This window comes from Mobula hypostoma, chromosome 3 (assembly GCF_963921235.1).
Source record: "Mobula hypostoma chromosome 3, sMobHyp1.1, whole genome shotgun sequence".
In the NCBI taxonomy this organism is placed as follows: domain Eukaryota; kingdom Metazoa; phylum Chordata; class Chondrichthyes; order Myliobatiformes; family Myliobatidae; genus Mobula; species Mobula hypostoma.
Window position 1 is genome coordinate 42,487,107 of NC_086099.1, and position 18,161 is coordinate 42,505,267.

Genomic DNA, 18,161 nt, shown 5'->3' on the forward strand with positions numbered 1-18,161 from the left:
TAGACACAACCCTCAAATTGTAATCTGACCAGAGAAGATTGACCGATAACATTCTCTAACATTCTAATCTTTTGGCTTTGTAATTTACTGTATATATGAATCTTATGACATAGACTGATGCCAGTCAATTCGTCAAATCTATGACAGTTCTCTGACAGCAATCCCATTTCTCCACTTATTTATTATTTTATTTATTTATTGAAGTACAGCATGGAGTAGACCCTTTCGACTCTTCAAGCTGCATTGCCTGGCAACCCGATTTAACCCTAGTTTAGTAGTGGACAATTTACAATGCCCAATTAACTTACCAACCGGCATGTCTTTGGACTGTGGGAGGAAACCGGAGCAACTGGAAGAAACCCACGTGGTCACGAAGAGTACGTACAAACTCCTTAGAGACAGCAGTGGGAATTGAACCAGGGCTTCTGGTACTGTAAAGCGTTGTATTAACCATTATGCTACCATGCTGCCCTTGTACTGCATCACTTTTTTCCCATTGCTCCAACCTGACTGGTATTTTCTTTTCATAATTTCATTGCAATTTTTCTAAAATTATTTGCTGAATTATTTAATTCCCTGCATTATTTTAGCACAACTAATCTTGAATCATACTACTAATTTTGAATCACACCTGCATTGCCACTGATGGCACCAATGCTGCCATCGGGAACCAGGTAAGGATCCTTAGGTACCACACCACCAGGTTCAGGAACAATTATTCCCCTTCAACCATCAATCTCCTGAACCAGAGTGGATAACTTCACTCATCTCAACACTGGACTGAGTCCACAACCTATGGACTCACTTTCAAGGACTCTACGACTCATACTATCAGGATTATTTATCTATTTATTTATTTATGTATGTGTTTATTTATTATTATTTTGGGTTTTTTTGGATTTGCAGTTTCTTTTCTTTTGCACATGATTGTTGGTCAGTCTATGTGTGCAGGTTTTCAATGATTATATTGTATTTCTTTGTTTTACTGTGAATACTGCAAGATAATAAATCTCATGGCAGTATATGATGATATATACATACTTCAATAATATATTTACTTTATAATCTAAATTTTTAAATCTTGAATCATACTCCAGGCAGAAATACTGTCCTGGAGCAATTACAGGAAATCACAAAGTCCATCTCATGATTAGAAAAAGAAGCAGATGTGATGTAAGGAAAAACATTTCTAATGGAGTTGTTAGGATTTGGAATGCACTGCTTGATAGGGTGGTGGAAGCAGATACAATAGTTACACTAAATAAAAGATTGCATTATTACTTGAAAGAATAAATTGAAGCCTTAGAAGGAAATTAATCTCAAGACAAATATACCTTAAGATAGAAAGCTCCCATCCCAAGAAAGAAATAGTTTAAAGAATTTCTGTTCAGGTCATTAAGCTAAGGGATTGTTTTTGTGTCCAAATCTGAATTCAGTTCAATAATATGGTAAATTTCCTGTAATACAATAATCAAAATATAAATAGCTCCAATCATAGTCTCAACTTCAATCTGACATGTTTGTATTTATGTCACATACTTAAATATGTTTCCTTTATCCAATGAAATGCTCAACTATCTGCTTTGGCAACTGGAAGAAGATGGCACCGGCGAACAACACGACCAAGGGCAAAATCCTCCAGATGATTCATGAAACAACTTTCACTTCTTTTACGTTTTCTTTCTCTTTCAAATGTGGCTCTGCTGCTGGTGGAGCCTGTGATTTATATTTTGATGGTGTTTTTGGGCCAATTGAGTGATCTGGCACTTTGCTGTCTCCAAGGGTATTCGGTGAGGTTTTGAATGTGAGGCCTCAAGGCCAAGAAGCCTTGATAGGGGGTGTGAGCCCATGATCAACTCCATTTCTCGCCAATCCCACCGATTAAAGCCTCAAGGAAGATTGAAATCATTGAGGCAAGAGCAGAAGGCGAGTGGATATTTAGCACTGTCTACCAGCCTCTCACTCATTGCTGCCAGAGGAAGGTGTCTGTGTGTGACGGTCTCTCGCTCCCTCATCCTCACTTCCTGGAGGAAGTTCCCTGCATTTGAATGGTCTCTCTCTCTCCCTCTCATTCAATGTTGCAGGAGGATTGTGCTGGAGTACTGGGTCTTGGGCAAAGTTTAGTTGATGCGGTTTGTGGATTAGACTCTAGTACACATTATGATGTGTTTCTGCTTTCTGGTCATTCTTTTTTTTAAGACCACAAAACTATAAGACATAGGACCAGAATTAGACTATTTGGCCCATTGAGTCTGCTCCGCCATTCAATCATGGCTGATCCTTTTTTCCCCTCCTCAGACCTACTCCCCAGCCTTCTCCCCATAACCTTCACTGCCACGTCCAATCAAGAATCGATCAAGCTCTGCCTTAAATACACTCAATGACCTAGCCTCCACAGCTGCCTATGGAAATAAATTCCACAAATCCACCAACCTCTGGCAAAAGAAATTTTTCCGCTCCTCTGTTGTAAATGGACGTCTGTCTATCCTGAAGCTGTGCCCTCTTGCCCTCGACTCCCCCACCGTAGAAAACATCCTTTCCACATCTACTCTGTCTAGGCCTTTCAACATTCAAAAGGTTTCAATAAGATGCCCCTCATCCTTCTAAATTCCAGCAAGTACAGACCCAGAGCTATCAAACGTTTCTCATAGTATAACCCTTTCATTCACAGAATCATCCTTGTAAACCCTCTCTGAGCCCTCTCCAACGACAGCATATATTTTCTTAGATGAGGAACCCAAAACTGTTCACAATACTCAAGGTGAGGCCTCACCAGTGCCTTAAAAAAGCCTTTGCATCACATCCCTGCTATTGTATTCTAGACTTCTTGAAATGAATGCTAACATCGCATTTGCCTTCTTCACCACCAAATCTTACCTGCAAGCTAACCTGTAGGGTGTTCTGCACAAGGACTCCGAAGTCCCTCTACATCTCAGATTTTTGGATTTTCTCCCTGTTTAGAAAATAGTCTGCACATTTATTTCTACTTCCAAAGTGCATGATCATGCATTTTCCAAATCTGTATTTCATTTGCCACTCTCTTGCCCATTCTCATAACCTAAGTCCTTCTGCAGCCTACCTGTTTCCGCAACACAACCTGCCCCTCCACCAATCCTCATATTATCTGCAAACTTGGCAACATAGCCATCTATTTCATAAAAAGAAGCAGCCCCAGTGCCACACCCTGCGGAACACTACTAGTCATTGGAAACCAACCAGAAAAGGATCTTTTTATTCCCACTTGCTGCCTCCTACCAATCAGCCAATGCTCTAATTATGCCAGTAATTTTCCTGTAATGCCATGGGCTGTTAACTTGGTAAACAGCCTCATGGGTGGCATCTTGTCAAAGGCCTTCTGAAAGTCTAAATATACAACATCCACAATGTTGTTGCTACTTTGGGCAATTTTGATTGGGGTAGCATGCAGATAACTATTGAGACAGTGCTAGATTGAACTGAACTAAGCTGAACTGAATATGTCTGGACTCTTTTGATTTTATGTTTTATTTTCTAGGTTTTTCACTCATTTTTTTTCTTTTTTGCCTTTTGCGTGATTTGGTTTTTTTACATGTTGGTTGTTGATGTTTTTCTTTGAACAGGTTTTAGGGATTTCTTTGTTTGGTGGCTGTCAGTGGGAAGATGAATCTCATGGTTATATACTGCACACATATTTTGATAATAAATGCACTTTAAATCTTTGAATGTTTGAATCTTTTCTATCTTTGAAAGGGTGATATCTAAAATAGCTGCCTTTCTTGTAACCTGTTTATTAATAATGTAGGACAGAAGGGTTTTTTTCCATCAAATCTCATGTTTTACAAATATCATTGTCATGAATGAAAGTTAGTTCTTCATGAAATATTCTCTAGGTGAAAATAAAAAAAGGATGGTTAATGTTTTATTAGCCACAAGTACACTTCAGACATCCAAAGGGGATAGCAATTTTTAAATAATGAGTGCTGATGGAAAGAGTGTTTTTCAAAATATTAGAGTTTTCTTTTAAAATTGCTGCCTGCCCATGATGACCCCTAGGGTTTTTATCTTTTGAAGTTTATATTAGGGATGATGATTATGATATAATTAGTAGTCATATTAGCTAGCTATATTGGAAGCACAATATACACAGGAAGTTCACCATTCTTGTTAAAATCAGACCCAAAACTCAAACTAGGGGGTGTGTTCAGTCATTAATTAATTTATCCACTCTAATATATGTCTACCCTTGACTCCTCATTGACCAAATTTTTTTTTTAAATACCATTTTAAATTGTGTGTAATCCATGTGGATTAGTGTATACGGGATGATGTGTAAATAATGTGATGCCTTTTTATAAAATGTAATACCATGGATTTTAACGCAAACAGGAATTCTGCAGATGCTGGAAATTCAAGCAACACACATCAAAGCTGCTGGTGAACGCAGCAGGCCAGGCAGCATCTGTAGGAAGAGGTGCAGTCGACGTTTCAGGCCGAGACCCTTCGTCAGGACTAACTGAAGGAAGAGTGAGTAAGGGATTTGAACGTTGGAGGGGGAGGGGGAGATCCAAAATGATAGGAGAAGACAGGAGGGGGAGGGATAGAGCCAAGAGCTGGACAGGTGATAGGCAAAAGGGGATACAAGAGGATCATGGGACAGGAGGTCCGGGAAGAAAGACAAGGAGGGGGGAGGGGACCCAGAGGATGGGCAAGAGGTATATTCAGAGGGAAAGAGGGAGAAAAAGGAGTGAGAGAAAGAATGTGTGCATAAAAATAAGTAACAGATGGGGTACGAGGGGGAGGTGGGGCCTTCTGCTCTCACTCCATCCTCCCGCCACCCCACTAGGAATAGGGTTCCCCTGGTCCTCACCTACCACCCCACCAGCCTCCGGGTCCAACATATTATTCTCCGTAACTTCCGCCACCTCCAACGGGATCCCACCACTAAGCACATCTTTCCCTCCCCCCCCCCGCATTCCGCAGGGATCGCTCCCTACGCAACTCCCTTGTCCATTCGTCCCCCCCATCCCTCCCCACTGATCTCCCTCCTGGCACTTATCCGTGTAAGTGGGACAAGTGCTACACATGCCCTTACACTTCCTCCCTTACCACCATTCAGGGCCCCAGACAGTCCTTCCAGGTGAGGCAACACTTCACCTGTGAGTCGGCTGGGGTGATATACTGCGTCCGGTGCTCCCAATGTGGCCTTTTATATATTGGTGAGAGCCGACGCAGACTGGGAGACCACTTTGCTGAACATCTACGCTCTGTCCGCCAGAGAAAGCAGGATCTCCCAGTGGCCACACATTTTAATTCCACATCCCATTCCCATTCTGACATGTCTATCCACGGCCTCCTCTACTGTAAAGATGAAGCCACACTCAGGTTGGAGGAACAACATCTTATATTCCGTCTGGGTAGCCTCCAACCTGATGGCATGAACATCGACTTCTCTAACTTCCGCTAAGGCCCCACCTCCCCCTCGTACCCCATCTGTTACTTATTTTTATGCACACATTCTTTCTCTCACTCTCCTTTTTCTCCCTCTGTCCCTCTGAATATACCTCTTGCCCATCCTCTGAGTCCCCCCCCCTTGTCTTTCTTCCCAGACCTCCTGTCCCATGATCCTCTCGTATCCCCTTTTGCCTACCACCTGTCCAGCTCTTGGCTCTATCCCTCCCCCTCCTGTCTTCTCCTATCATTTTGGATCTCCCCCTCCCCCTCCAACTTTCAAATCCCTTACTCACTCTTCCTTCAGTTAGTCCTGACGAAGGGTCTCGGCCTGAAACGTCGACTGCACCTCTTCCTACAGATGCTGCCTGGCCTGCTGTGTTCACCAGCAACTTTGAGGTGTGTTACCATGGATTTTAATCCTATTCAAAAGTTTTCTAAATGACCCATCAAGCAAGTGATCCTCCATATAATTAAGCTCCAGATTTTATGTAAGTGTAATAAGGCCCTTAAATGCAAATCCCATGTTTAAATTTATATGTCAGGGAGCTGTAATTTAAAACTGTGCCATTCGATGCCAATTATTTTTCCCTAGAACACAGTTTATAATCATCTATTTATTCAACGAAGCCCTTGCTCAGTATACAATACTTCATAAGCTTTCTGTAATATTTGAAAATTACTGAATATTCTGATTATATAGAGTTCAATTGTCATTGTTGAAAATTAAAGAGAAAACCATTCACCTCCAGAAACTGATATAAAGAGTGTATTGTAAAACCCCTTTGGTGCTTTCCTTATTTTATACAGCAGATGCCACTGCCATATGGTATAATATCTGGTACAGCCTTATCATTTGGTAATTACACTGTCTACTTAACATGGCAATTAACTATTCCATTCCCCTTCCAGACAGATGTTTCTTAAATAAAATAATATCATTTGAAAAGGCTGCTAAACATAACATTGGAAAACAGTTTTAGTCATTCAAACCTGAATAGAGTATCAAATAAAATTGAATAGCTGAAAACCATAAAGGCAACAAATAAGTGTAGCTGTTATTGGATGTGATTCAATGTTACAATCAATAGCTTAAGTTATCAACATATTCTTCAAACAATAAAATGCTAATTATCAGTTCAAATTGCCTACTGCCACAACAGATCTACAGCAGACAGCTCTCCACTTGACCTTGGAGCACCTAGACTGCATACTTCAGGCTGTTGTTTATCAATTACACCTCAGTGTTCAACACATTATCCCCTCAGTAATAATCAATAAACTTCTTACCTGGTCTCTGTACCTGTTTCTGCAACTGGTCCTCAACTTCTTTATCGAGAAACCACAATCAGTGCAGATTGGTAATAACAATTCCTCCCTATTGACAATCAACACAAGCTCCACTGCTCTACCCTTTCTGTACTCATGATTGTGTGGCAGACACAGTTCAAATGCCATCTATAAATTTGCCAATGACACCAGTGTTGTTGGCAGCATCCCAGACCACAGAGAGCAAGAAAGATCGGCTGGTTGAGTGCATGTCACAACAACAACCTCGCACTCAACGTCAGCAAGACCACGGAATTTATTGTGGACTTCAGGAAGGGGAAGTCGGAAGAACACAGACCAATACTTTTTCAAGGGTCAGCAGTGGAAAGATGAGCAGTTTGAAGTTCCTGGCATCAAAATCCATTATAGGCCCAACATATTGATGTCATCACAAAAAAGGTACACCAACTGCTTTACTTCCTTAGGAGTTTGACAAGGCTCTTGCTTGCTCTTGCTAGAGATGTGGAGAGTTTTCTGACTGGTTGCATCACTACCTCATATAAAGTCTCCAATAAGCAGGGTTGAAAGAGGCTGCAGAATTTTGTACACTCAGCCTGCTCCATCACAGGAACACCTTTCCAACCATCAAGGACATCTTCAAAAGGTGCTATCGCAAGAAGGTGTCATCCATCATTTTGGACTATCACTATCCAGGAAATGCCCTCATCTCATTACTACCATTAGGGAGGGACTATAAGAGCCCTACAATGCACTCTCAATTTTTTTAGGAACACTCTCTTTCCCTTAGCCATCAGATGTTTGAACCAATGAACACTGCTTAATTCCTCTTTTGAACTATATATTTTTGTAACTTATAGTAATTTTTATGTTCTGCACGGTACTGCTGGAGCAAAACAACAAATTTCTGTATGTTAGTAAACAACATACTGTATGTTAGTGATAATAAAACTTATCTTGAAATCTGATCTTTTAAAACATGTTATGGAATATTGTTCAAGCAAAGCCCTATAAGAATTTTCGTAAGTTTCAATGAGAACACTTAATCTTCTAATCTAGAGAATATGTAATCGCTGTTACTCAATGTCTCCTCACATGACAATCTCACTATCCTTGAAACCAGCCCAGTGAATCCTCACTTCATTGACTATATGATAAACATATCTCTTCTTCTTAAACTGCACATAATACAGACTTTGTACTGTGGGTGAACTGTTCCATTGTTGTAGTGAAAATCTAAAATCACATAATACGTAAGACTATAATACACAGAATCTGAATTAGACTATTCAGACCACTGAGTCTGTTCCACCATTCCATCATGCCTAATTTATTATCCCTTTCAACCCTATTATCCTGCTTTCTCCCTGTAACCTTTGACACCCTGACTATTCAAGAACCCATCAATCTCTACTATAAATATACCCAATGGCTTGACCTCCATAGCTGTCTATGCCAATGAATTCCATGGATTCGCCATCCTCTGAAGTAATTCCAGCTTATCCTTGTTCTAAATGGATATCGCTCTATTCTGAGGCCATGCTCTCTGGTCTTAAACTCACCAAATATGGGAAACATCCTCTCCACATCCTCTCTATCTAGGTCTTTCAATATGCAATAGCCAGTAGAATAACAATAATGATTTTAATACAGTATAGAAGAGCACGGGAACAGGCCATTTCTGTCAAAGATGTCTGTGCCGACCATGATGTCAATCTAACTCAGATTTTAGTAAGGACATAATTGAAAATGAAATGCAACTAGATTGATTACACATAAAACTTACAATTTCAGTCGTTTGCTTAGTCGAGGGGAAGCACGAAAAATTTATAATTTCGTGCACAATAATCGGTTCAGGATTCCGAAAATTAAATCATATACTTAACTTTGAATGAGCAATTGTAATTCATTGTGGGTTGCAAGTACAAACTCATTCACACCGTGTTTGAATTATTTAGGGTACTGTAAATGTACTAAGAAATTGTTTCCTGGAGACTCCCCGGTGAATCTCTATAGACGAGGAATATTTTTTGAAAGAATAATGGATGTTGGCTGAGAATTGGGCTACATTTAACTGGTATCTGCAACGGCACAAGTGACCATTTGTTGCCTGCAACCACACAAATAAAAAATCCACAAACGGTTACGTTACGAAAGGACCTCAACCTTCTCTATTGAAATTTGATGCGTCGACTCAACGGCGGCCCCGCCTGTTGTCCGCTTTCCCTCAGCGGTTTTCGCGCCCGCACCCGAAACGCGAGCCGGACCTGGCGCGTGCCGTTTCCCTGGAGACAGCCGCCGGGACGCCGCGCGCTGCGCGCCGCTCGCAGAATCTGCCGACCGGGAAAGCCAGTCCTGGTTAAACCGACAGCAGCCGAAAATGCCAGTGCTTCGCCGAGCGGCAGGCACGCCAACCACACACACAAACACGCAACAATGAATAGGGAGGCAATTTTGCCTTAACAATCTCATTGCCATGATCTAGTAACAAGAAACTGGGAGTTCACATCACCCGATACCAACCTAAACAATCGATTTAACATTCCTCTTGGGTTTATCAGTTCACACAACTTCCTGGACTGGTAATTGAATTGCCGTTAAACGCACACTTTAAACATAATCATATTGTATTATTTCCAACGGCTTTTCTTATTTTCCAAAATGCATTCTCTTTCCAGAAGTAAAATTAATTTGAAGAATTGCCTTGTATTTATTTCAGGTATGAGGAAAGAAATTGAACTCTTCAGCTGCCGTGTCCATTGTTCTTAATAGTTGGCCCGTGGAGGTATAATTGAAGCCTTTGCTTCAAAACCAAGAACAAACAACAAGGACGTTTGAAATAATTAAGTGGATTAGTGTTTACAACCATCTCTACTACAGGCCAAATACAACTATATCAGGATATTTAGTTTTACACACTACTTTGTTTTTAATAATACTGGAATGCATGAAGTGCTTGGTGAGGCTGGTCATGGCAAAATCCAGCTAAAACAGGTCCTCAGCTGACAACAATTTCCTGGCTCTGGAGCATTTGGATAGTAAAAACAGCAAATAGTTATGACACCTACATTTGACTACAGTTCTGTATTCAATACTATAATTCCAAACAAACTCACCTCAAGGCTCCTACACCTGGAACAAAACCTGGAGCATTTGTAACCGGATCATTGACCAACAGGCTGTATTAAGGAACACTTCCACCATGATTATCCTCAGCAGTGGTGCCACACAAGACTGCGTCCTCAGACCTCTACTCCTGACCATTCATGACTGAGTGGTCAGATTCTGCTCTAACTCCACCTAAGTTTGCAGATGATACCACCATTGTGGTATCAAAAAACAAGAAGCTGAAGTACAGAAAAATGTTAGAACGCTTAGTAGCATTGCTTCATGACACTGGCCTTTCCCTCATTGTCAGCAAATGAAAAGAGATAGCCATTGACTTCGGGAAGGGTGGTGGTGCACTTACTCCTCTTTACATCAATGAAGCTGAGGTGAAGAGTGTTGAGAGCTTTAAGTTCCTTTATGTGAAAATCTTCAGCAGCCAGTCCAGGTCCAACTAAATGCATTATGGCTTGGTATAGTAACTGCTCTGCCAAAGACTTCGAGAAACTTCAGAGAGTTGTGGACACAGCTCAGCACATAACAAAAAACAACTTCCTATCCTTCGACTCTGCTTCTTCTCACTACCTCTGTAAAGTAACTACCATAATCAAAGACTCCATCCACTGTGGGTGTTCTTTCTTCTCATCAGGCAGGAGATACAAAAGCCCGAAAGAATCTACAACTAGGCTCAAGGGCAGCTTCTATCCTGCTGTTATAAGACTATTGATTGGTTCAATTGTACAATATGATGGACTCTTGATCTCACAATAAAACAATAAGACATAGGAGCAGAATTACAGCACTCCGCCCAATTGAGTCTGCTCCACCATTCCATCATGGCTGATTTATTTTTCCTCTCAACCCCACTCTCCTGCCTTCTCCCTGTAACCTTTGACGCCCTGATTAATCAAGAATCTATCCACCTCCAACTTAAACTGGCCTGCACAGCCATCTGTGGCAACGCATTCCACAGATTCACCTCGCTCTGGCTAAAGAATTTTTTTCTCATCTGTATTCTAGATGGATGTCCCTCTGTTACGAGGCTGTGCCCTCCGGTCCTAGACTCCCCCATGATAGAAAATATCCTCTCCTCGTACACTCAATCTAGATTTTTCAATATTCAATAGGTTTCAAGGAGATGCTCCCTCATTTTTCTAAACTCCAGTGAGTACAGGCTCAGAGCCGTGAAACACTCCTCATATGTTAAACTTTCATTCCTGGGGTCATTCTCATGAACCTTCCTTGGACCTTATCTAATGCCAGCACATCTTTTCTCGATTAGAGGCCCAAAACTACTCACAATATTCCAAGTGCAGTCTGACCAATGCCTTATAAAGCCTCAGCATGTCATCCGTACCTTTATAATCTAGTCCTCTCGAAATGAATGCTAACATTGCATTTCCCTTCCTTACCACCGACTCAAACTGCAAGTTAAACTTTAGGGAATCCTGTATGAGGATTCCAAGCCCCTATGCACCCCTCATTCTTTTTTCAATGTTCTCCTCATTTAGAAAATATTCCCTGCCTTTATTCCTTCTACAAAAGTGCATGACCATGCACTTCCCTACATTATATTCCATCTGCCACTTCTTTGCCCATTCCCCCAATCTGTCTAAATACTTGGGCAGACACACTGCTTTCTCAACACTGCCTGCCCCTCCACCTATCTTTGTATCAACCGCAAAGCCATCAGTTCCTTCCTGTTAATCATTAACAGATAATGTGAAACCTTATCTTGGCTTTGTTCCTTACGGTCTGTGTGCACTGCAGTTCCTCTGTAACTGTAACACTTCATTCTGCATTCTGTTATTCATTTTCCCTTGTACCACCTCAATGTACATTCTGTTTTGAAATTATCTGTTTGATGGCATGCAAAACAAAGTTTTTCATTGTATCTCAATACATCTGTTCTTGATATTTATTGCTTATTTATTAATTATTATTATCATCATTATTTATTTTTTTCTTTTTTTGTATTTGCAGTTTGTTGGGTTTTTTTTGCACAGTAGCTGTTGTCTGACCTCTTGTGTGTGGTCTTTCATTGATTCTATTGTGTTTCTTGCATATACTGTGATTGTCCACAAGAAACTGAACCTTTGGATTGTATATGGTGATGTATGTGTATTTTGATAATAAGTTTACTTTACATTGAACGGTGTTGGAGTTTGCAAATATCTTTAGAGAACAGCTTTCGGCTACTTTGAATGAAAACCTTTATTTAGTATTCAACAAGTCAGCATGAAGGTCTTTGAAAACAAGTAATTCAATCTATGAGCTAACAGAAAATTCTATTGGTAAGTAGAATTTACCAACTGGCAAAACCTCATTCCTAAAAATTATTTTTTCTTCTACATAGTTCTTGTGTATAGTGTATCATTCTGGTTTCCTAATCTTAAGTATATCACTTAATGATGTAGCAAAAATTCACTATCTGAATCCATTATAACATTCTTACTTGTGTGTTTACTTTGAATTAAATTTATTAAAGCTCACTCAGAATTTATTACACTTTCATACCCAGAATATTTTCCACCTCTAACATGGTCTATGTTGTAGCGTAGATGAAATTACCGGAGAGACAGAATCACTGGTAGATACAAAGCAGCTTCTTTATTCAACACAACAAGGTACAGCAGGCATCTTACGGACGGAGACCCTTTCCATAGAAAGGTCTGCTAGCTCAATGCGGGCTCGATATTTATATGCTAAACACAAAGGCAATCGCTGCTTAAAAAGTTATAGACAATGCACAGACAATGCTTCCTATTGAAGCTACATACAAAATATCACACCATCCTTTCCTTCCGACGCCAACATGTCTGGGTTGGTATCCACAGCCTTTACGAATGCAAGTTAAATCCACGATACATTTATTTGGCATTTCCTGTGCTAACATAGAAGAAAATTAATATTTATAATGTATAGATAATACTGTCTTCGAAACTACAGCATCAGCACCAGAAGCATCTGGCATTCACACCCTTTTAGGAAGCGCATTGTCAAACAGTTAAAATAGAAGTCTGGTGGCCAAAGTTGTTTAAGTGTAAACAAATCATCTACCCAAAAAAAACTCACCCTAACAGTCTACTTTAGGCCAAACTCCATTCTTAACTTCATTCCAGCAAAAACTCATATAGCAAGCATCTCAATGTAGACACAGAAGGTTGCACATGCTGGAACCTGGAGCAAAAAAAAACGAGCAGCTGGAGGAATTTTTGACATTTCAGGTCAAGACCATTCATCTGTATTGATGAACAAACATTACAGTTCATCTAACAAGTATCTCTTTGAGTTAGAGTTAGCCTCTTACAAAGTTAAAATAAATTTTTGTATAGTTTACATGGAGGTAATCAGTTTGCATGTAAAGGTTTGTTTACCACTGTCATACTGAACCACAATACCCAAGAAGTGTTGGAAACTCAGGACATCAAAGCCAAGTTCCTGGAGCTTTCTGTTGAGGAACTTTTAACCATCCCCTTAAGTAAATTGTCCTCCCCAGAAGAGGGCAGTGGAATCCAGATTTAAGTGCTAATCCTAAACAAAATACTGATGCTTCTTGAAATCTGAAAAAAGAGAAAACATCAGAAATACTTCTCATTTTAGATGGCATCCCTGAAGCAAGAAAGAGAACTAACACTTCAAGTTTGTAAATGCTACTGATATGGAATGTTGGTTACAAAAATTTAAATACTGCATTGCAGATCAACATTAAGTATGGACTGATTTTAACTTATATCAAGCTGTCATTTGGAAACTCATTCCAGTGACAAGGATGCAGTGACATCAGGTAGAAGAGGAAGGAAAATCTGGAATTTTAACTGCCTAGCCATATTACTGGAGAGTGAAGGGAAACTGCTGGTTATCCAAAGGCCACCTCTCTGTTTCAAGGTGAGGAGATAATTTTACAGGGTACTGAGCTTCCTTCATGTGTGAAGGAAGTGCAGCTAAATCTGAGGAAACCAAATCTTTCAGTCTTTCCTATACTGTATGTCCTTTTCACTTTGCAGAGCAGTTTCTCTGTAGTAGAAGTATCACAATTTCTAGCAAGTGATCTGATAGATTTACTAGAAAAGTAGTTTAAGCGATAACCATAAGATTTCAAAAAACATTTAACTCTTCAGGATCTTTTAATTCTGCTGTTCTATTAAATTTGGAATCTGGAGGAACAGTCTTCAGATTCCACCATTATAAATCTCTGAATAGGGTATTAGGTATTAAGTATTATTGGTTTAAACTGTTGCCTCTGAGTTACTGGTTCATGTTTCAGGCTGGAGATGAATGTATGTTTATCATTTCTACTGATAGTCCGGTACAATATTCAGGCTGCGCTGCACTGTTTGAAGTGGTATCATTCAGAGCTGACATTCAGCTGAGCTGCTGAATACCCCTGCAGGTAAACCAAAAGGTCTATTGCTATTCAATTAGAACAGAATAATTCTTTTAATTCACTGTCTTATATTTATTTTACTACCAACTTTACTAAAATGGACTAGTTACCATCCCATAGTTTCTTGTGAGACTTAGCTGCCATGATTCCTTCATCGCAACAGAAATTATAGATTAGAAAGTACTTATGTGACAGAAAGTGCTTTGAGGTGCTCTGAGATAGTGAAAGAACATCATAAATGAAATTACCTTATTTTACATTCTAAATGACTGTCCTCAGGGATGTATTGGAAACTAATATAGAACAATGGTAGGTAATGGTTTGGATTACCATTTTTGGGAGCATTTGTGTTATGTATTAGTATTTAATTTTGAAATAATAACTCACATCTCATTGGAGTCAACTATTTAACATGTCTTCATTTTGATAAAAGGGATGCATACAGTATATCCTTGACAGCAAAGAGTAATTAGTATATCTGCCATTGTGGTTAACCACACAATCTTTACCATAGCCATGCAATACCATATAAGTAATCTGAACTATTAAGGCAGCAGACTTGCTGTGCAATTGGAGTTTCCAGGAGTTTATTTTCAGAGCCTCCAAAAATTGACAATGGTTGACAGTGAAAAAACTGATTGACTGTAATGAGGGCAAGGCTGCAATTCTGTGCTGCATGTTTGTTATGTTGATCTTTTATACATAGCTTACTGCTGATAGTTGCACTGGCAATGGTTAAAACTGGTTGACCTTGTGAAAGAAGATGAACATTATAGCAGGAACAGGTGTTAAGTATTATACAAGGAGTGTACCTCAAACGGTGAAGAAATATGTAACAGGACACCAAGGCATCGAGATACCAAATTATAAGTGTTGGGTGAACGAGATGGAAACTGGGAACATTGGCTTATCTATAAGAGGCTGTAAATGAAAATTATTTAAACATTCATTATTTGCTCTCTCCTGGTTCAGCTCAGGGTGTTCACATATGTATTTGCAAACAAAGGAGATGACACAAGTGTTCAAGGCCACAAGAAAACAACTTTATTAGAACTAGCACAAATGCAATAGAGAAGGAAAAAACAAATGTCTATAGTAGTAGCATGACAGGAATCAAAATAATACTTATCATGCACTAAGCAAACCCATCTGGAGGTAGCCACAGATCTGACAATCTCACACACAGCCTGTTCTCTCTCTCTCTCTCTCTCTCTCTCTCTCTCTCTCTCTCTGTCTAAATCTAGCTCTGACTCTTCATACACTGACTCTTTCGATGTACACTTCCTTATCCCAGCACCCAGCTGTGATCCAGGCAAAACTCTCTTCCCCACTGCACAAAGGAAGTGCCTCTTTTTAAACGCTTACACTGGTACTTTTCCATGCATTTGGTAGCTACACCTGCACAAGGACCTTGCCTTTCCCAATAAAACATACTTTTCACCATTTTCCACTGTTATGGCTGTAGACTTGTACTCCCTTAATTTTATTAAAACATTCTAGTGGACGTGTTCTCTTGTACTTTCCAAAATAATCCCTCTCCAACACTTTATCTTGCAGACTTCCATTTTATTTTAGCATATTCAAAGTAAAATTTATTATCAAACTACACACGTCACCACATACAACCCTGAGATTCTTTTTCCTGCGGGCATAATCAGCAAAACTATAGAATAGTGACCAATGAAAGCGCATTGCTCTTTCAGGACCAGTGAAAGAGCAAGAACATAGAAGACAACAAACTGTGCAAACGCAAATATAAATAAATAGCAATAAATAACAAGAGCATGAACTAACAAGGTAAAGAGTCCTTAAAGTGAGATGATTGATTGTGGGAACATCTCAATAGATAAGTGTAATTATCGCCTTTTCTTCAAGAGCCTGATTTTTGAGAGGTAGTAACTGTTCTTGAACCTGGTGGTGTGAGTCCTGAGGCACTTGCATCTTCTACCTGATGGAAGCAGTAAGAAGAGAGCATGGCCTGGGTGGTGAGGATCTCTGATGATGGATACCAAGAAGGAATCTCATCTAACTTTTTCCTCACAGAGGCCTGGGGAAATCCAGAAATGCAGAAAAGGCAGTGCAGCCAGGTAGCTGCAGAGGGCAATTCCAGGGGATCACAAGCCTCAGTGACAAGGATGCAGGACTGTTAGGTTAATCATAGATCTCAGGACAGTGAATTATTTGTTTTCATTAATCTGGGGATGCAGCAGATTGCAGCTCAATGTACAAGCAGCTGCATCTCCAAGCTAATTGAAACAAAAGTATTCTCCCGCACTTCTGTAGTACAAAATTACACTCATCCGTTGAGATGTTCCCACAACCAATGATCTCACTTTAAGGGCTCTTTATCTCGTTATTTCATGCTCTCGTTGTTTATTCCACTGCTTCCATCCTGAATACTCCTCAGAATTATACTGCCGCAGTCACCGTCTTTTCTTTATCATCAAGTGATCCACCAACAACTTTAGCATTTACTGCAACTCACTCAATTGTCCAGTAAAGATTCATAATTGCATTGACTTACTGGTATCTGTAACAAATGACAAAGTCTGCATAACCTACTACAAACTTGAACCTGATACAAGATCAGGAGAAACATCCATAAATGATGAACTCCAATATATACATCAATATATAGGGTGTCCCAGGCATCCTATAGCCAATACTCCCTTTCAGACACCGGCAGCATTCTTTCCTGCATTCTTCATGATTTCAAAAATATTAGCTTTAATTTAAAAGCTAATTGGAGTAATTAACAGAGTCATGGTGCAATTCAGAACTAAGAGACCCACAAGGACCATGCTGTCCATTGGATATACCGACCTCAATCCCATTTGCCCCCATTGAGTCCATAGCCTCCTGAGCCTTGGCAATTCAAATACGCCTCAATGCTTCTCGAATGCCAGGAGTGTCTCTGTCTCCACCACCTCTTCAGGCAGCAAGTTCCAGACTCCAAGTGCTCCCTATATATAAATACTCTGCTTCAGAACACAACACTCTTCCCCCCCAAGAAACAGAATGCTATTAAGTTCCAAGGAATTGTTCACGAATTTTTAAGATAATGGTAATGGAGAGAGTGGATGCGATAATTCTCCATAAAATCCATGGATTGTGTTGTGCTTTTTTAACAGAATAGATAAGAATGAACCAGCTGATGGGATATATTTGGATATTTCAGAAAACCTTCAATAAGGTGCCATACGAGAATTTATTAAATAAAATTAGAAAGTGCAGTATAGAGGATAGTATATTGATGTGGTTTAAGGACTGGTTAACAGACAGAAAACAAAAAGTACAAATTAATAGGTCATATTCAGTTTGGGAGATTATGACTAAAGCAAGCAGGGACCAGTGCTGGGGCCCCAGCTGTTCACAACCAAGCAATGTTGAGGGATCAAGTTAATATATCCAAATATGTCAATAACATAAAGTTAGATGGTAACATGAGCTCCAGGGAAGATACAGAGAGCTTCAAGAACATATAGACAGGCTAGATTAATGGACAAGGACAGAAGATGGAACATAATGCAGCAAAATGTTGGGGTAACACCTTGATATAAGAAATAGGAAGACAATGTTTTTTTGAAATGATGAATGATTGAAAGTGCTGGTGTAAAGAGGGACTGATGCATAGCTTTCTGATGGGTAACATATACAGTAGGTTCCGGCACCAATTAAAAAGATGAATAGGATATTGGGCTTTATTATGAGAGAATTAGACTATAAAAGTATAGACATAATGCTCCAATCATAGAGAGCCCTGTTGGGGCCATCTGGAATATATTATAACAGATCTGGTCTTCTTATTTAAACCTACAAGTTCGGAAGAACAGTGGGCATTCAGAATCAGAACCAGAATCAGGTTTATTACCACCGGCAAGTGACGTGAAATTTGTTAACTTAGTAGCAGCAGTTCAGTGCAATACATAATCTAGCAGAGAGAGAGAGAGAGAGA